The 21,023-nt window shown below is 42.5% G+C and overlaps 1 pseudogene; it reads right to left on the bottom strand.

Annotated features, from left to right (window-relative positions):
• Positions 1 to 1,294: 1,294 nt before the first annotated feature.
• On the bottom strand, positions 1,295 to 9,272 carry LOC147679569 (uncharacterized; annotated as a pseudogene).
• Positions 9,273 to 21,023: the final 11,751 nt, after the last annotated feature.

Raw genomic sequence — 21,023 nt, 5'->3', positions numbered from 1 at the left:
ATTGCGTATTTGCACAGATAGTATGAAGGCATATGTCAAACTGCGTATTTGCACAGAACGCATAACATCGCACTTTTACACTTTATTTTACATAAGCAAAATTTGCACTACAAGGAAATATTTAAGATATGCATTTGCACTTTATAATGTGGATAGATAAAAACAAAGGATCATTTATGCACTATTTTATTGTTAAATAGGATTGTACCACTAACATGTTAATCTGTATTTTTACTTGCATATAACTTATGTTTGTTTCCAATGTGTTCGTGAATTTCTTGACAAGTTAAACATGGCCCCCATACATGCTGATGTACTGAGTTCAATTAAGATCTGAGTCCTTCTGCTATGTTAATGAAATGCATTTGGCGCGCTGTCTGAATCTGCACAGTACCATTTAAATGTGATTCAGTCCATCTTACCGCTAACAGTGAGCAAGGGCGTTCACGCCCGAAACGCGTCTGTTCGGCGTTTTTTTGCACCCCTGCACTTTATGCTTGAAAAAATAAAATAAGAAAAGAACAACTTGAAGACTGGCTTTGGACTTTGTAAATCGTTGTCTGCGTACTGGGTAACGTGCATAAGGCGTTTGTTGCACGGTGACTGGTTGGAGGAATATATATATATATATATATATCTATATCCGTTTCACTTCCTCCAATGGGACCGGGACACATAGACTGCGGTGCAATGCAGGGTCAGAGGGTTCCCTGCCAAATACATTCCATTTCACCAAATGCCCCAAACGCAGCGTAAATGCACTCTGATCCAGCGATGATCACGACTCCATCAAACCATTTGATAGTAGTTCATTATTGTTCAATTTATTTCCAGCATGACAAACAGTGCATGGAACCAACCCAATGCGTTTCAGCGATTGCCTGCCTTGGTCACGGGTGAATTGTGTTCTCAAACCAAACTAATAAATAAAGTTTCACATACCACTTCCTCATGTGAACATAAACAAAGGACTGGAGTTCAAATCATAAACAAAGCGGTTATATTGGAACGGTATCCCGATAGCACATCAAGACCTTTGGCATGTATTACATCATTGTTGAATATGCTACAGAAAATAAACGTCTAACGAAAAGCACATTGAGGATATTCTATAGCATTGCGCTCCGTGGCATAAATTACCTAGCCAATCAAAACCAATAATTATTATGTAGTGTAAAGTCCCAGTGGCATAATCTCCGCAATGGATCACAAACAATAGTAACAATGTCCTTGTAAGTTAACAATTCTTTAGTCCCAAGTGGGAATACAACTTTTCTTGCACATTCATTCTTCTTCAACAGATATTACCTGTGTGAAAAGACAGAATAAAATCAATAAGTCTTAGTACTTGCTAGAACTGACATGGCCTTAATGATTTGAACTGTAAAGTGCAAAACACAGACATTAACCAAATTATACGGTGATCAATAATAATAAAGTGATGTTAAAAACAGAAGAAACACTAACAGGAGACTCAGAAAACAGCTATACATTTCTGCAAAGTTTAAAATCTTATTTACACCAAGTGGTAATTTACTCTCCCAGATGCCATTTTAATTCCTCTTCAGAATTCAGCCCACCCGGAATTCGGGTGTCTAAGTCAAGAATGTATTTGCTTTCGAGTTGCCGCAACCTTCGTATTCTGTCTCCCCCTCTTTTCATGGGTGTTATCTTGTCAATCACAAAAAACTTTAAAAGATTGCGGTTACTTCGATGTAGTTCTTCAAAATGTCGGGCTACCGGTGAATTTTGGTCTTTATTCTCAATTGCCCGCATGTGTTCCAGAATACGTTTTTTTGCAGGGAACATTGTACTCCCTACGTATTTCTTGGAACATGGGCAGACAAGAATATACACCACATGATCAGAGAGGCAGGTCAAATGTTGTTTGATAGTTTTTTCTCTCTCTTCTATTGGGTAATAGACTGTTTTAACATTGTTGCTAAATGTACATGCCTTGCATGTCATGCATGTAAAAAAGCCCTGTACATCAGTTGTCTTTCTCTGCTTGGTGTTAATTTCACTTTTGCTCAGTTTGTCTTTTAGAGAGTCTGCTTTCCGATATGTAATGCTGGGATTGCAGCCCACCACATCAATTAATGTGGATTCAGTTTTCAATACATTCCAATGTTTCTTTAGGCTACTCTGTACCTGACAGGATTTTGCATGGTATGTTGAAACAAACCTGACTACCTCCTGCACCTCACTCTTCTCACTTTCTTTGGGGACCAATAAAGTTTCACGGCTGATTTTACTTGCCTTCACAAAGGCTTCTTCAACTACTTGTGGATGATACCCACGTTCCTTGAAGCGCTCTTTCATACATTCCACTTCAAGAATGAAGTCCTCATCTTTACTGCAGTTCCTCCGAGCCCAGAGGAACTCACCAAAGGGAATACTGCGTATTAGGGATTTGGGGTGGCTACTCCCTGCGTGAAGCTGGGGAGTGCCATCCCCCAGGGCCGGCTCCTTCAGTGTCCCAGGGTGCCTACCCCCGGGACACTGTAGTTTGCTAAGGTAGGGACACTGTTTTGGTTTTTTGGAAGAGAGAGCAGGTTAACCTGCTGTCTCTTCCAAAAACCAAAGCCGATTGCTTTGCTACATGGGGAGCAGCATGTTAGCGGCTCCCTATGTAGAAAAGTAATGCCGGCTCCCGAAGGACGCTGGGAGCCGGCTGGGACCGTAGGGGAATTGGGGCTCCCCCCACGGTCCCCAATGTTTTATATGAGCCCCGGGGGATGGGGTCCCCGGGAATAACACAAATTAGTGATAGGGGCTAAGTCGTCCCTTTAGAAAGAAAAAAAATATATGTTTCAGATACCTATCAAGCTTATGTGTTTAGATGTTGGTTGGTTCTAACAAGAGCCTTTCTTTTTATTGGTACTTATAAGTAAATACCTATGCAGAGTCTAAACTTGTTGAGGAGGAGTGTTTTTCAGTGTGCTGAACTTTTGACCTCTGTGGTCAGTTGAGTTTTGCATGATCTGTTAGTATGGTAACAGCACAAAACAAATTGGGGGTAGGGTTCAAAGCTTTGTCAGTTGGAAAGGGTTCCAATGTTCAACCAATAGAAATGTGTGTTTGGTTTTGAATTAATGTGGGAAGCAATTTTATTTGTTATTAATATGTATATATGTGTAAATTGAGGGGGAAAGTGTGCCATTTTCTGGTTTTGCTAAGAACACTGAAGTAGAGATATTCTGTATAAGAATATCTGCTGTGTGACTGGCAATCCTTTTAATCTACACATCAATTTGAAAGGTGAGTTGATAACCTGTAAGGGAATGTATGTGGTGCATTTTGTTTTTAGTAAGAGTAATGTGTTTATCCTTCTAAAGTGTGTAGAATCACATTCTGAGTTTGTCTGCATTTGGATAACCATTGTGATAAAACCATTTGGCAAGTTAATGTGTTTGGTGAGTCAGCGTTGTGCTGTAAAGTGCAGCACTAAAAAATGAAGAATGTGTGCAGTCACTTTTTAAGTTCTAGAGTAGTTAATAGTGTTGCATGTTTAGAATTAGACTTGTGTTTCAAATCTACAATTTTCCAGTCAGTATACTACACTACTGCAAACTCTCTGGGGCGGATTTGCAAGCCTCTTGCGCGTCTTTGTGCTGCCATTGCGTCACTTTTTTTGTGCAATTTTGGCACAAATAATGCAGCAAGTTGCTTATGTATTTGCAAAATGAGTAAGGGTTGTGCACTGAAATGTAGTAGTTATATACATGGAATGTGTGCAGTCACTTTACCGTTTCTAGATTAGAAAATGTGCTTTGGTAAAATGCAAGGTCTAATATTTTTGGTGCGTCTGTGAGCATTTAGGAATTATTCTGAGTGAAGCATTTTTGTATGTTTTGTGTTTGCAGACACATAAGTGCTTACGCCAAGTCTGGTGGCTCAGTGGACTAATGCATCTACTGCAGGGGTCTGTATTCGACCTCATGGTCACAGGTCAAATCCCAGCGGGTCCACTCAGCCTTTCATCCAACTGAGGTCGATAAAATGAGTACCATTGAGTTGGGTATTTAGCGCCAAGATACCCGTAGTGCTGAACGTGAACTTTACAAATACACATGTTATGTTATGTTTATGTTATGTTAAATATCTACCCTTTTTTGAAGTTTTGATAGAATTATAAACTAGTTATTGTTTGTGTATTTGCAAAATGACTCATGGTTGTACAGTAAAATGCAGTATTTTTATTTCTGGAATGTGTGCGGTCATATTAGCTCTTCAAGAGTAATTAATAGTGTTGCTTGTCTAGAATCAGACTTGTGTTTCGAATCTACAATTTCCCAGTCAGTATATCTAAACTGCTGTATACACTCTGGGGCAGATTTACAAGCCCCTTGTGCCTCTTTGATGTTCTATTGTGTCACTGTTTTGATGTAATGTTGGCACCAATAATGCAGTAAATTGCTTATGTATTTGCAAAATGAATCAGGATTGTATAGAAAAATGCAGCAGTCATATATATATAGAATGAGTTTAGTCACGTTACCGTTTCTAGACTAGTAAATGAGTTTTGATAAAATGCAAGGTCTAATATTTATTGTCTACAATCACACTGTGAGTCTGTGTGCATTTAGGAATTATTCTGAGTGAATCATTTTTGCATGTTTTGTGTTTGCAGACACATAAGTGCTTAAAAATCTATCCTTTTTTCAAATTGTGATAGAATTAGAAACTAGTTATTGCTTTTGTATTTTCAAAATGTCTCATGGTTGTACAGTAAAATGCAGTATTTATATTTCTGGAATGTGTGCAGTCATATTAGCACTTCAAGAGTAATTTATAGTGTTGCTTGTCTAGATTTAGACTTATGTTTCAAATCTACAATTTCCCAGTAAGCATATATACACTGCTGCATGCGCTCTGGGGCAGATTTACAAGCCCCTTGTGCCTCTTTGTGGTTGTATTGTGTCACTTTTTTGACGTAATGTTGGCACCAATAATTCAGTAAATTGCTTATGTATTTGCAAAATGAAACAGGATTGTATAGTAAAATGCAGCAGTCATATATATAGATTGTGTTTAGTCACTTTACCATTTCTAGACTAGTAAATGTGTTTTGATGAAATGCAAGGTCTAATATTTTTTGTCTAGAATCACACTGATTTTATTCTGACTGAAGCATTTTTGTATGTTTTGTGTTTGCAGACACATAAGGGCTTAAACATCTATCCTTTTTTCAAGTTTTCATAGAATTAGAAACTACTTTTTGCATTTGTATTTGCAAAATTACTCATGGTTAAACAGTAAAATGCAGTATTTATATTTCTGGAATCATATTAGCCCTTCAAGAGTAATTTATAGTGTTGCCTGTCTAGAATCAGACTTGCGTTTCAAATCTACAATTCCCTAGTCAGTATATATACACTGCTGCAAACACTCTGGGGCACATTTACAAGCACCTTGTGCCTCTTTGTGGTTGCATTGTGTCACTTTTTGGATGTAATGTTGGTGCAAATAGTGCAGCAAATTGCTTATGTATTTGCAAAATGAGTTAGAGTGTTAATTTTTGCCTATTCAGCTAAATGCATAGAATCATGATTTTCAATCAGCAAAACATTCTACGTTATTTAGCATGCAAAATTAACAGTTTGGTAGGTGTAAGGGCCTTGTTTTCAAAAGAAAAAAAACCTTTTTTATTGACCCAAAAGGACTTTGTTGTGTCTTATGTATGTGGATGGTTTGACTGCGGATGGATTGAATGTGTTAGTGTGTTATGAAATGGGATGGCGAGTGATTGAAAATTGTTATGCGTTGAATGTATTCATTTCATGGTGTTTGTAAATATTTGTATAGACAATTTTTTTATGAATATATTCCCTGTATATATATGTCTATTGAAAAATTATGAATAATTATAAATAAAAGGCTACTAATGAGCTTAAGGTTGCGCGGTTTTGATATCCTTGCACCTTTGAATTTAACTGTTGAAATTCTTATCAGTATTGGCATTTACATTGCGGCGCATCATGGTGCAAAAACGGCACAGATGCGTGACGCATCTGTGCCGTAAAGGCGGCGCATTGCTGGAGTTGTGTCACAAGCGCCATGAAGCTCCAGCAATGCTCTGGGGGCCCTATACTCACAATGCTGTGTCAATTATTACGCCTGCTTCAAGCAGCATGGGCCCAAAAGTGACTGAGTGTAATTTTGTAGATTTCACTCAGCCACTTTTAGGAGGCGTTCCTGCGCCTGAACGCACCCCCCCCCCTGTGCTGGAACGCCTTCTTCTGGCGCAGGCCTTTACAACGTGACGCATCTCCCAGATGCGTCACTTTGTAAATACCCCGCACCATGCGGCATCTTTTGCGCCGTCACTGCGTCACAAAAGTGACGCAACGGCAGCGTAAAAGAGGCGCATGGGGGTTGTAAATCTGCCCCTAACACTTACAAATTCAACCAGGCAGTTTCACCAGCAGTGCAAAGGAAAGCATAGACTTGTAAAATCATTATGTACATATGTTACATTCAAATGCTTCGGAAGTACTACAGTGTACTGAAAGTAAACACCTTATGCTGTAGCACTTCCTTATAGTTCTGCACTTTCACATTCATCATACACTACTAATGTATTCTTTCATTCATTTAAGCACTACACATTCATTCAAAAAAACTTTTACACACTATTATACTAATGTAGCTCTTTTTTTTGACCAGTGAAGTTAGTTCCTAAAATAACTTTTTTTTCTCTTTTCGGGTAGTTTTGAATTTGTTTTGTATATTTTGAACAGTTTTTTTTAATTTTCTTTTTTTTTTTAAACGGAAAAAAGGAACTGTGCAAACAAAAAAGTCTCCAACGGGAACAAGTAAAGAAAAAAAAATTGCGGCAGGAGCAACAGTGTTCCTGTTTGCGCCTGCAAATCAAATCAATTGATTGTTCCCCATAGAACAATGTCTCTTTGCAAAATTTACAAAGAATTATCAAGTCTCAAAAATCGGGACGGATGTCCAGATGTGGACTGGATGGTGCTGTGGATGGTGCTGTTGAAGTGCTGGCAACAGCTGGTTGAGGGTCGTCCCACGGCCTATTACATGAAGCTCTTGCATAATTGCGAGGATGAAGGGTCTTCACGTATCGAACCATGCTGGCCGTTCCAAATTAATATTTTTTGGTTGGATCTCCTCTAGATAGTGTGGTCCCACACACCTTGCAGGTGGCCTTGGCAGCATTCACCGTCTTTTCTCCCTCTGGAAATGTGAACAATTTCCAGATTAAAGCTTCTTTCCTTTTTGGCTGTGCATCCTCAGCCAGAAATTCCTCTTCTGAAGATTGTTCAGAAGTATCTTCTTCCTGAAGTGCAGCCATATTAAAGTTCTCTTCTAAAACACAGGAGCTTCAGAAAAGAGATGGTTCTTTAGTAAAAGTCAAAAAAGAATGATTAAATGGGTGGGGTATTTTAACAGTTGGAATAGGAAGTATTATGAACCAATCAAATCTCTTATTTTGAAGTCACATGGCGTGCGCGTACGGTACACTTACGATGCGTGTACTACGACGTACCCCACGATTTCAAAGTAATGTTTACGCTTATTAAAAGTATAAAAAATCAATTTCCATGATTATTTCAGATAATGTCTTGCCTTAATATTTACATTAAATACATAGATATATCTTTTTAAACATTAAGAAACTTTCGCGGAGTACGTGTGCGGTGCGCCGTACAAACACATGTGACGTCACGCGGAAACTCCGATGCGACGCGGAACATCAAAACATATTCGTAAGGTATGCGCGGGTACACCTACAGTACGATTACAGATACAAAAGATGGTGCGAGCACTGTACGCGTACCGTACGTTTACCACAACAAAAAATGCAAAAATATATGTAGAATTTCATTTTAATATATTGAAGAAAAAAAAATTTTGAATCATTTTTGCATTTTGTTTTTTATTATTTTACATTAAAAATATGTAATGTAATTTAAAAAATAAAATAACTAAAATTAATTATTATAAAAAAAGTAGGAAATTAGTATAAAAAGAATTAAATATAATAATTAATACATTTAAAGATTCGCATTTACAAAACCTTAGAAATTCACTGAAAAAAACCATAGTTTTTAGGCACATTATAGTTAGGAATTAGCATTTAAAAGATGTTGAGTGGGCATTTAAAAAACCTTAGACATTCACTGAAAAAACCATAGGTTTCACACATGTTATATTTAGCTGGACATTTCACTCATACAAAACCATTGAAATTCCCCCGTTATAGTTAGTTGTACTAACTATAACTCGCGCGCCCGAAATCCACTGCTGATGATGTCACATATTACATCATTCATGACATGGTCAGTGACATCACTCATGACATCACTGATGATATCATCCATGTGACAAACTAATACACCTCATCACACAGTAGCATAACCATTTCAACACTATGAAGTACCATATTTGAAACGATTGACACACCAGCACAAGTTTCTAAAAAACCCACTCAGTAATTCCTACATCTACACACATCTAAACACTTACATATAGATTCACTCACACATGCTAACAAAGATCAATAGAACACTATTAAATATACTTATACACCTATATCAACATTACACACCAGCACATCTCCTATTCCTTTATGCAGACATCCTACTCACTTATGCAAACAATTGAACCATCTTATATTTACTGAGCTACTCACTTAAACAAACACCACTTTATTTATTCATATAGATAGTAACTCATATTTATTTTTTATTTTTTTACTTACGAAGTTTTGTATAGCGCTAGCCTGACCGGAAGGTATTGGAGCGCCTCACAACAATTGCATAGCAAAACACACAAGAGCATCACATATTATAATAAAGTGAGCAAAAGAGAGCAGAACAATTACCAAAACAGTGAGACAGTCCGGATGGGAGTAGTAGTAAAGAAGATGTTGAGTGGGTCCATTTCAAGGACTTGTTATCCCACAACCGGGAGAGGTAAAGAGTCATTTTCAGCACTCCGATTGATCCTATCTGATCGCTGGAGATCGATCGAGGAAAAGGATTTTGAGCTGACTTTTGAATTTAGCGAAGGAGGGAATAGTTCTGATATGGGGGGATAGAGTTCCATATTTTGGGCGCATTGCCGGCGAAGGATCTGGCCGATGTTTTTTGTTTTTGTCGTTTTAGCGGGATAAGAAGTAAGGTATGGGAGCTTCTAAGGTTCCTGTTCTGACCTGCTTTTTTGAGTTTGGATGCCAGATATTGGGGTTTGCCTGTGTGGAGGGCTTTGTGGGTAAGGGAGACCGTTCTGAAGTTCGCCCGCATTTTTATGGGTAGCCACTTGAGTTCTTTGAGGGCAAGAGAGATGTGGTCAAATTTCTTTAATCCAGTGACCATTCTGGCAGCCATATTGAGGGTTGTTTTTGGCGGAGCAAGGTGTGTTTTCGCTATTCCAGAGAGGACTGCGTTTCCATAGTCCAGTCTTGACAGCACCAATGCTTGAGTGGCTTGTTTGAGATCTTTGAATGGAATGAAAGGTTTTATTTTGTTTAGTAACTTCAGGTTAAGGAAGGAGCTCTTAGCCGAAATCTTAATGTGTTTGGTCATGTCCAGTTTTGAGTCTAGCGTGAGGCCTAATGAGTTAACAGAATCAGCCAGGGAGAGGTTCCTGTTGAGCGCATTGATTTCCTTTAGCCACTCAACCACTTGAGGTTTCTCTTCTTTGTTCGAGATGAGGAGTAGTTCGGTTTTGTCCGGGTTCAGTTTTAAATGGTTGCTTGATAGCCAACGTTGCGCTTCTCTTAGTGTTTTATTGAGTCTTTGGTAGAGGAGATTTCCAGGTAGATTTGGGTGTCATCAGCATATAGGTGAAAAGGGATGTTAGCTTTTCTGAGTAAGGCGACAAGGGGTTCCATGTAAATGTTAAAGAGTAGGGGGGAGAGCACTAATCCTTGGGGGACTCCCCTCAAGACTGGTTGCAGGTCTGATTCGAAGCATCTGATTTTGATTTTCTGGGAGCGGTTGAGTAGGAATGAGGAGAACCATTTAAGGACTACCTCGTTTAAACAAGTCCTTTCTTCGAGAGCTTTGAGTAGAAGTTTGTGGTCAACTTTGTTGAATGCTACCGATAGGTCTAGGAAAATAAGGAGGCAGCATTGGTCTGAGTCCAGTGATTTGTTATGTTATGTTATGTTATAGTTTATTTATATAGCGCCTATCACCGCCGGTCTCTAAGCGCTTAACAGAAGAACATAACACACTGGTGCCCAAAAAACCCTCAGCTGATCCACCGCCTAAACTGGAATCAATGCCTTTCTAAATAGATGGGTTTTCAGTTTTTTTCTAAAGGGTAGTAGCTGTGATTCTTCCTTCAGAATGGCCTGGAGCTCATTCCACAGTTGCGGAAGAAGCACAGACAGGGCCCTGCCTCCTCTGGTTTTAGTTTGAACCTGGGTTGAATCAGATCGGAGATTTTTCCTGAACGCCGAGGTCTCCCAGGAACATACCTCTTCAAGCGTTGCTTAACCTCTTCAAGCTTTGTGAATATCATCAATTATGTTGAGGATTGTGGTTTCAGTGCTGCATCCTTTCCTGAAACCCGACTGATGGGAGTTGAGGAGGTTGGTATTGTCCAGGTGTTGAGATAATTGTTAGAGTACGCATCTTTCCAAGATTTTAGAAAGATGAGGAAGGTTGGAGATGGGTCTGAAGTTGTTTAGGTCATTTATGTCCAGGCCTGGTTTTTTCAGCAGTGGGGTGACTTGACCCACTTTCAGACAATCTGGAATGATTCCGGTTTTTATGGAGCTGTTTATAATCCTGCACCAGAGTGGAGCAAGGGAGAGTTTCGATATTTTGGTGAGTTGAGCTGGGAGAGGGTCTACGGTGTGAGATGAGGGTTTAGAGGTGGAGATAAGTTTGACTATATCTTCCTCTGGAATGGGTTGGAAGAGTGACCAGGATTTGGTTTGGGGATTGGGAGCGCAGTGAGCACCCCCGCTGGACTGCTAAGGAGAAGGGAGGAGCAGTTGATGTCTAGTGAGTGCTCGATCATAGAGATCTTGTAATAGAAGAAGGTGGCAAAGTTGTCGCACCGTTTTTTGGAAGCTTGTCCCAGGGACGTATCAGGTCTGGAGGTTTGATGTCTGATGATCTTGAAGAGATCCTGTTTTTTGCGCAATAGAGTGCAGAGCGGAATTATACAGATTTTTTGTTCTTGATATGACTGTTGTATTTCTTCCTAATAGACCTGAGTGGATCGCGGTGGGGGTAGTGGGCATGCTCCTCTAGCTTCTTTCTGAGGCTCTTAGTTGTCCCCTTTCGTTGTTGATGTCAGAGTCGAACCAGGATTGGGACGGGATGGCTCGTTTTTTTAAAGTTTCAGTGGTGCTAGTTGGTCCAGCAGGGATACCATATTCATCTTGTATAGCGAGGTGAGATCATTTGTGGAGAGATCCTTGTCGCTGGATAGGAGCAACTTTAGCCTTTCTGCCATGATGTCCATGGGGGTCTGGGTGAGGTTTCTGGACCATTTGGGGGGGTCTTGACAGGAGGCAGGGATAGAGCTTTTTTGTTGATGTGGAATAAGATCATGTGGTGATCCGACCAGTCCACTGGAAGAATGTTGTCAATCGTGATTACGTCCCGATGGGCAATAATGGCATCCAAGGTCGCTCCTTTGTTGTGAGTTTCTTCCGAGCAGTGTTGGGACAGGTTATTGTCGCAGAGGAGATTATTGAGAGATTCAGTTAGTGTGTTGTTGGCTTTGTTCCAGCGAAAGTTGAAATCACCCAGGATTAGGTAGTTAGTGTCTTTGAAAGTGCAGTGGGAAATCAGGTCGGATAAGTGTTCCCCAAATGTGGGGGTGTTACCTGGTGGGTGATAGAGCAGTTGACCAACTAAGGGGCTGTTATCCTTCGTTTTGATGTTGACAGACATTCAACGGAGCTATACTTGCAGGAGTCCATTACAGTGATGTCTATGTCCTCCTTATCGATGATGGCCATGCCTCCACCTGCTTGGTCTTTCCTATCTTTGTTGATGATGGAGAAACCCGTGGGTACCAGGATATCAAAACAGGAAGGGGAAATCTCATTCAGCCACATCTCTGTGATGAACACAATATCTAAATCTTGAGAGAGGATGGATTCTGCTAATTCCGTTGCATGCTTGATAGCTGAACTACAGTTAATGAGTATGTAGTTAGTGGATAATTTCCTATTGCTCGCATACTCTCCTAATGGGGCCCTTGGAATTGAGCAACGGGAGGGTGGAGGTCTTGAGCTTTTTGCAGGGGGGTGGACTCTTCTGAAGCCTGTGATCACTTGAATATTGGAATTCAGGGAAGCAGAGAGAGGAGAGACATAGGTGGAGCCTAGGTCCGAAGCCTCTTCATCAGATATTGCTGCTTTAGTTCTGGAAGGTCTTTGTGACTGGATCTCAGTCTCCTTACTAGGAGGGATCTGTACCCTAGATGCGGGGGCTTTGATTCTTATGGGAGGCTGAAATGGGATCTCAGCATCTCTCCTGGTAGGATTCTGCTGCTGGATCATGTGGGCGCATGAGGGCCCGTGATGCGGGTGACCAACTAATGGGATGTTATCCTTCGTTTTGATGTGGACAGGGAGACATTCAAAGGAGCTATACTTGCAGGAGTCCATTACAGTGATGTCTATGTCCTCCTTATCAGACATTGCTGCTTTAGTTCTGGAAGGTCTTTGTGACTGGGTCTGTGACTGGGTCTCAGTCTCCTTACTAGGAGGGATCTGTACCCTAAATGCGGGGGCTTTGATTTGAGGCCGAATGCTACGTTGGTCTTCCCAGCTGTCTCTGCTAGCGACATTCGGTGGAGCATCTAATCAAGGGCTCTGCCTTGGTGAATCTACAGGCGTGGTAGAGAGGTCAGTAGGTCTAGCCCATGGGATGGAGGAGTGGTGATGACGAGGATGAGTTTGTGGGGGTGGAGGGACCTGATCTACCTCGGAAGAATTAAGGTCACGATTCAAGGGGGTGGAAGAGTGGGAGGAGCTTCTAGGGGGCGGCTGAAGGGTCTCATCAGGGGAGTGGGAGTAGGCCTTTGCTTTGCCTGATGAGGTTTGTTGGCCGGGAAAAGAGGTTGGGGAGGAGCAGGTCGGGGAGAGTGAAGCAGGGCGGAACGAAGTTCAGGGAAGAAGTAGTCGAAGGCCTCTAAGTGCTTATTGTTAGCTTGTATCAAAACTGTGCCATTTGAGTAAATGGTCACAAATGTATTCCTTTTTCTAGTAGCCTGGTTGGGGAGCGAGGTCTTCAGTTTACAGCTATGTGAGGTGGTTGTGGTTTTGGATATGTGAAGTTGCTTTCTTAATGTGGTGTACCAGATCTCTGGTCTGTCCGTGTGGAATATCAGATCCATCTTTACCTGCCTTTTGGAGGTGCAGTGGTAAGTGTCCACAAATAGCGTTTCTGGGTGTTGTCTGATTAAATTATGTTTGAAGTTGTTTCTAGCTTTTGGAGAAAGGCTAGGGGGGAAGTAAATAGCGAAGGCATTCACGCCATGCGGTTTCATATGGACCGGCGCGAGTGGGTCGATGAAGGTAGGAGTGCCCGGTGCCATTGTTGCCTACTAAATAGACAGGGGTTGCCAAGCTGCTGTTAGAGAGGTGATACTCCCTTAGTCTGGAAATGGCGACTATGGGCAACTGAAGTCGACTAGTGTTTGGCCGGTACGCGGGGGACCTCACTGCTATAAAAGCAGCAGGACTCCCTTGGGCGCGTAGCCAATGCGTAGCGGTGGGAGAAATAGAAGGCTATGGGAACTAGTTGTCGCGAAAGGACTCGGTGTGGTTCTGCTTACCCTGATCTAGGGTAATATGGCGGTGGACCATATAAGAGGGAGCCTATCGGTTAGGCTGGGTGGTAGTTGCTGCTTAATGAGGGGGGGTGTGAGGGTCAGTGAGATCTATTTTCCCGATTAGGAGTGGACGAAGGGCCAAGTCGACACAAGTAGGACGAGTAAAGTTTCAGTGGCAGAGATTCGGCAGGAAAATTAGCGTGATTGTTCGGAGGGGGGAGAGCGTCTTGAAACAGGACTTGTACCTTGGAGTGGACCAGGATTCATCGGCATCATTGGAGCAGGCGGAGGGTTGTCTTTGGCGTTCTGGGTATGGCCTTAAACTGCGTGAGGAACCTAACAGAGAGTTAAATGCCATACTCTCTTTTGTCGGGGGGGATAGTGTCAGTCATCTTAAGGTCAGGCATCGACTTTGTGACAGTCCGAAGCGTGGTCAGGCTCCTTTTTGGGCTTTCTTTGGGCAGGTCTGTGGTAGGGGTGGGAGCCTTCATCCAAGTGAGTGATCCAGTGGGCGGAGGCACGGAAAGCTTAGTGGATGCTGCAGACTATTAGGCGGAGATGTCCTCGGTGTTGCCCATCTTTGGGTGTTATAAAATCAGTATTACAAGTATACATTATCCATACATCAATCATACAATCACTGAGTATTGTGTATACTTATTTATATACAATAACTGTCACATACACTGCCTTTTATATTGTTAGTTTGTTGGACATACATCATTGAGAAATATATTTACTTATCACCACACTCATAAAGAGATTCACTCACCCGAACAAATGTTTCCACATACAGTCTTATCTTCATATACTTACTAAATCAACTACTTACACATCTTTCCGCAGTCACTCACGTCCCACTCAACCACACACACATTCATTCACTATCCCATACAAATACTCATTTGACTAATTAATAACTAATATAGACTTTCACATAGGTCGTAACCAACTTATGTAGTTGTTTGTACAACAAGAGATAGAGTGATACAGGTATTCACAAAGTTTAATCACTATCCCATATATTTAGTGGGACACATTAACTTTGTCACTTAGACAGTCAATCACATTGCTACTAAATCCTCCTTTCAGTCACTTAGACATACACTCAGTCTTCAAGGCAGATTGTTATATATATATATATAATACTTATTTAAATATCGAACCAAACCCCATTGACTGAATGATGTCATCAGTGATGTCATTTGAGATGTCATCAGTGATGTCACTGACCATGTTATGAATGATGTAATATATGACATTATCAGCAGTGGATTGCGGGCGCGCGAGTTATAGTTAGTACAACTAACTATAACGGGGGAATTTCAATGGTTTTGTATGAGTGATGAGTGAAATGTCCAGCTAACTATAACATGTGTGAAACCTATGGTTTTTTCAGTGAATGTCTAAGGTTTTTTAAATGCTAACTCCTAACTATAACATATGTGAAACCTATGTTTTGTTTCAGTGAAAGTATATATATATATATATATATTCACTGAAAAAACCATAGGTTCCACATATGTTATAGTTAGCTGGACATTTCACTCATACAAAACCATTGAAATTCCCCCATTATAGTTAGTTCAGCTAACTATAACTCGCGTGCCCGCAATGCACTGCTGAAGACGTCACATATCACATCATTCATGACATGGTCAGTGACATCACTCATGACGTCACTGATGACATCTCAAATGACATCTCTGATGACCTCACTGATGACATCATTCAGTGAATGTGTGTCTTTCTGAAAAATAAATATTTTTTATATATGTATATCTAATGGTTGATGGAAGAATACATGTGTAAATAAGTGTCTAAATGTTTTTTTGTGTAAAATTGATTGTATAACTGACTTATTAAGTATACTTAGTGAATACATGTATTAGCGAGTATTGTTTAAATGTGTAAATATCTGTATCAGTGTCTCACTTTGTGTATAAGTGGCTGCATGAGTTACTCAGTAGCTACATGAGTGTCTATATGGGTTATTAGCTGTTTTTTTAAATATCATCATGAGTGTCTGTAAGGTTTGGTGGGGGGTATTACTCAGTGAACAGATGCATGAATGACTGACTCACTGTTTGTATGTGTTTTGAAGACAGCATGTGTGCAGGACTGTATGGGTGGATGAGTGTGTGTATGGATGTGTTAGTGAGTGAATGACTGCCTCAATAGTGTCTTTATGAGTAAGTAAATATGTATTAAACTAGTATATGTGAGTATTGATGTATATAAGTAACGATATATGACAGTGACATATTGGAAGAGTTCCTGTATAAATAAGTATGTGTTTCTATAACTGATTGTTTAAGAGAATAAGTATGTGTAAGTTTATGTAGAAATAAGTGTAGTGGTGTATATAGAGCTGTATATGCAAGTAAATGGATGTTTGATAGTTTATTTGCATGTGTGAGTATATGTGTGAATAACTCTTTGTATAAGTGTAGGTGTGTAACAGGATGTATAGGTCTATGAGTAAATATGATGAGTGAGTACATGTATGAGTGACTATATAGAACTATTGGTGAATGAGTGGATATGTATGTAGATTTTCAAATTACTGAATAGGTTGTTCTAAATGGTATTGGTATCTCCAATTTTTGAAAATGTTAGGTTTTATTTTTGAATGTGAGTATCAAAGGTTATATTAGGGTGAGAGGAGGTCCGCCACTCGCCACTCTTTCACAAGGATAATGTCACCAGTGATGTCATCAGTGATGTCATTTAAGATGTCATGAGTGATGTCATGAGTGATATCACTGACCATGTCATGAGTGATGTAATATGTGACGTCATCAGCAGTGCATTGCGGGCACGCAAGTTATAGTTAGCTGAACTAACTGTAACAGGGGAATTTCAAAGGTTTTGTATGAGTAAAATGGCCAGCTAACTATAACATGTGTGAAACCTATGTTTTTTTCAGTGAATTACTAAGGTTTTTTAGGCTAATTCCTTACTATAACGTGCCTGAAACCTAGGGTTTTTTCAGTGAATTTCAACGTTTTTTTAAATGCTTATTCCTAACTATACCTTGTGTGAAACTTATGGTTTTTTCAGTGAACTTCTAAGGTTTTTTAAATGCTAATTCCTAACTATAACATGTGTGAAACTTATGGTTTTTCAGTGAACTTCTAAGGTTTTTTAAATGCTAATTCCTAACTATAACGAGGCTAAAACCTATGGTTTTTTCGGTGAATATATATATATATGCACTGCCAAATTAAACACCCACTTCCCTAACAAAGAAATGGAAAGTTTACATCTCTGAAGCCTCTCTTATTTTTCACCTTATTCATTTTCCGCTCAATCAACACATCATCCACAAATACACACACCTACTTACTGCCTTTCTTGGCTGGGCTTATCAATTATTCTACTTTAATTCAAATTCAAAGTCAAGGCCCTTTATTCAGCCTTCTTCGTAACTACTACCCATCAATAGCAGTGGGTGATTTCCACACTTCCGTCCTTTCTTCGGTCCTTACTACCGCACACTATGTGAAATTTATGCACTAGCTTGCTTCCTTAGAGGTGTTACTTGTTTCTCTTGCTCCCACTGCGGAATCCAACACCCTATCTGTGTAATGAGCTGGAAATCCAAAGATTCTCTTCACTGACAAGGCAGTGGGTAGTTTGCGTGTCTCCAACCTTTCTTATTTTTCACCTTTTTCATCTTCCACTCAATCAACACATCATCCACACATACACACAAGTACTTGCTGCATACATTAGCTGTGATTATCAACTATTCTTCTATTTCATATACCTATTCAAAGTGCAGGCCTTTATTGAACATTTTTATTGTAACAGGTCCCCCAGCGGAAGACATTGTAAATTTGCACACTTGCTCCCTTTCTTGGCTAGGGTTATCAATTATTCTTCAATTTCATATTCTGATTCAAACTCAAGGCCCTTTATCGAGCCTTTTTGTTGTAACTACTGTTACAGGAATTCTTCTCCTACACAGAACTGTGCATAAAGACTTAGGATCTCAATGAATTACGGTGTACCAAAACCCACCTTAGTACCCAAACCCCCTACCAGACTAGCAATCAGTGACTCATTGGTTCTTTGTCCTATAGCAAAATCAGCAATGACTAGTCAACCGAGAACATGCGACTTAGTTTACCCCAAGTATGATAGATAAAAAGAGCACTCTTTAGTTATAGTCTTACACCAGTCCAAAACAAGGAGTAAATAAAGACACGTGCAAGTTTGAAATGTTTATTTCTAATGCCGTAATCTCATGCACAGTACCTTAGATGCTACAACCAAACATATTATCAGAAACAAAGTTGTCAACATTGTTACTATTCCATAAAATACAAAGTGAGAAAGCATCTTATATTGCTAACGGGAAACAGGTTTAAAATATACCTATATTTCACCCTCCCTACCTACCAGGTTAGTTTACAGAAGGTCTCATAGGGTTACATGGATGGTCCGATACCTTTGGTACTCAGCAGTAGTGGATCACATTGAGTTCTGCACAAACTGTCTGGATACCAATGTTCTACAACTGTGTCTAATTATGTCTCCACAAAACAATATTAAACGCGCCAGTATCAGATGTGGCCACACCTGCATATGAGTTATAGGTCGAATGTGCGAGGATCATTCCGAATAACAGACACAGTATCCAAGATAACCTTGATGTTCCATGGTCTCACTATCAATCAATCATCGCATTTATATAGCGCACTACTCACCCAGAGGGTCTCAAGGCGCTGGGGGAGGGGGGTCCGCTACTGCTCGAACAGCCAGGTCTTGAGTTGCTTCCTGAAGGCGAGGTGGTTCTGGGTCAGGCAGAGGTGGGTGGGGAGGGAGTTCCATGTCTTGGCGGCGAGGTAGGAGAAGGACCGTCCCCCTGTGGTGGCTCTTCGGATGCGGGGGACGGCGGCAAGGGCGTGGCTGGTCGATCAAAGCTGGCGTTTGGGAGCGTAGAAGTTGAGGCGGCTGTTGAGGTATCCTGGTCCTTGGTTGTGTAGGGCTTTGTGTGCGTGGGTGAGGAGACGGAAGGTGATTCTCTTGTTGACCAGGAGCCAGTGCAGGTCTCTCAGGTGTCCGGAGATGTGGCTGTGACGGGGGATGTCCAGGATGAGTCGTGCTGAAGCGTTCTGGATCCGCTGGAGTCTATTCTGGAGTTTGGCGGTGCTTCCGGCGTAGAGGGAGTTGCCGTAGTCCAGACAGCTGGTGACGAGGGCCTGGGTGACCGTCTTCCTGGTCTCGGTGGGGATCCACCGGAAGATCTTACGAAGCATGCGCAGGATGTTGAAGCACGACGAGGAGACGGCGTTGACTTGTCTGGTCATGGAGAGGGAGGAGTCCAGGATGAAGCCCAGGTTGCGTGCGTGGTCTGTTGGTTTGGGTGTGCTGCCTAGGGTGGGGGGCCACCAGGAGTCGTCCCAAGTGGCGGGTGAGGATCCCAGGATGAGGACTTCCGTCTTGTCCGAGTTCAGTTTCAGGCGGATGTTCTTCATCCATTCAGCTACCTCTTTCATCCCTTCGTGAAGGTTGGCTCTGGCGGTGGCGGGGTCGTTGGTGAGGGAGAGGATCAGCTGGGTGTCGTCGGCATAGGAGATGATGTTGAGGTTGTGCTGGCGTGCGATGTCTGCGAGGGGGCTTATGTAGACGTTGAAGAGGGTTGGACTGAGCGAGGAGCCTTGAGGAACGCCGCAGATGACTTCGGAGGCTTCAGATCTGAACGGAGGGAGGCGGACTCTCTGTGTCCTTCCGGCGAGGAAGGAGATGATCCACTCCAGTGCCTTCTCCTGGACTCCGATGTTGCTGAGGCGTTGTACTAGGGTACGGTGGCAGACAGTGTCGAAGGCCGCGGAGAGGTCGAGGAGGATGAGGGCCGCTGTTTCTCCGTTGTCGAGCAGCGCTCGGATGTCATCGGTGGCTGCGATCAGGGCGGTCTCGGAGCTGTGGTTGGCCCGGAAGCCAGACTGTGAGGGGTCGAGGGATCCGTTCGTCTCGAGGAAGGCGGCCAGCTGCTTGTTGAGGGTCTTCTCGATGACTTTAGCAGGAAACGGGAGCAGCGAGATGGGGTGGTAGTTCTTGAGGTCGGTGGGGTCGGCCGATGGTTTCTTAAGTAGGGGGCTGAGTTCGGCGTGCTTCCAGCTCTCCGGGAAGGTAGCGGTGTCGAAGGAGTTGTTGATGATGTCCCGCAGGTGGGGTGCGATGACAGCGTCGGCCTTGTTGAAGACGTGGTGGGGGCAGGGGTCGGTCGGAGATCCGGAGTGGATGGAGTTCATCATGCGGACTGTGTCTTCAGTGCTGATCGGAGTCCAGGCACGGAGGGTGGTGGTGGGGCGCGGTGGTTCGGTCGTGGCGTTCGTCGGTTGAGTGCTGAAGCTGTTGTGTATGTCCGCGATCTTGTTGTGGAAGTAGGAGGCGAGGGAGTTGCAGAGGTCTTGCGAAGGGGTGATGCCGTTGTTTCCGGCGTTGGGGTTGGAGAGCTCTTTGACGATGTTGAAGAGTTTCTTGCTGTTGTGTGCGTTGTTGTCCAGTCGTTCCTTGAATGCAGTTTTCTTGGTGGCGTGGATGAGTTGGTGGTGTTTTCGGGTGGCGAGCTTGAGGGCAGTCATGTTGTCCGGTGTTGGGTCTCTGCGCCAAGTTCTCTCGAGGGCTCTGCAGTTCTTCTTGGAGCTCTTGAGTTCGTTGGTGAACCATGGGGCTTTCTTGCTCCCGGGTCTGCTAGGCGGGGTCCTCAGGGGGGCAAGCTCGTATGCGCAGTCGCTGATCCACTTCGTGAGGTTGGTGGCCGCCTAGCTAGGGTTCGTTGTGCTGGTGGGAGGGTTCATGCTCAGGGAGGTCGCGAGCTGGTCGGCTGTGATCTTGTTCCAGCTCCTGCGTGCAACCTGTTGCTGGTGGTGGTGGATCGTGGTCCTTCCGAAGCTGAAGTGGACGCAGCTGTGGTCCATCCAGTGGAGTCCGGTGGCGTGGCTGAAGGCGATGTCCTTGCTGGAAGAGAAGACGGGGTCGAGTGTGTGTCCGGCGTAGTGGGTGGGGGTGGTCACCAGTTGCTTGAGTCCGAGGTTAGCGAGGTTGTCCAGCAGGGTGGTGGTGTTGCGGTCGTTGTTGTTCTCCAGGTGGAAGTTGAGGTACCCTAGGAGGATGTAGTCAGAAGAGCAGAGGGCGTGCGGGCTGATGAAGTCGGCGATGTCTTCGCTGAATTGTGTGCGTTGTCCCGGGGGTCTGTAGATGAGGGTGCCTCTGAGGGTGGTCTTGGGGTTGAT

Source organism: Lissotriton vulgaris, chromosome 11 (assembly GCF_964263255.1).
Source record: "Lissotriton vulgaris chromosome 11, aLisVul1.2, whole genome shotgun sequence".
NCBI classification, from domain to species: domain Eukaryota; kingdom Metazoa; phylum Chordata; class Amphibia; order Caudata; family Salamandridae; genus Lissotriton; species Lissotriton vulgaris.
Note: the sequence above shows the minus strand (reverse complement) of the source record. Positions and strands in the feature narration are given on the sequence as shown.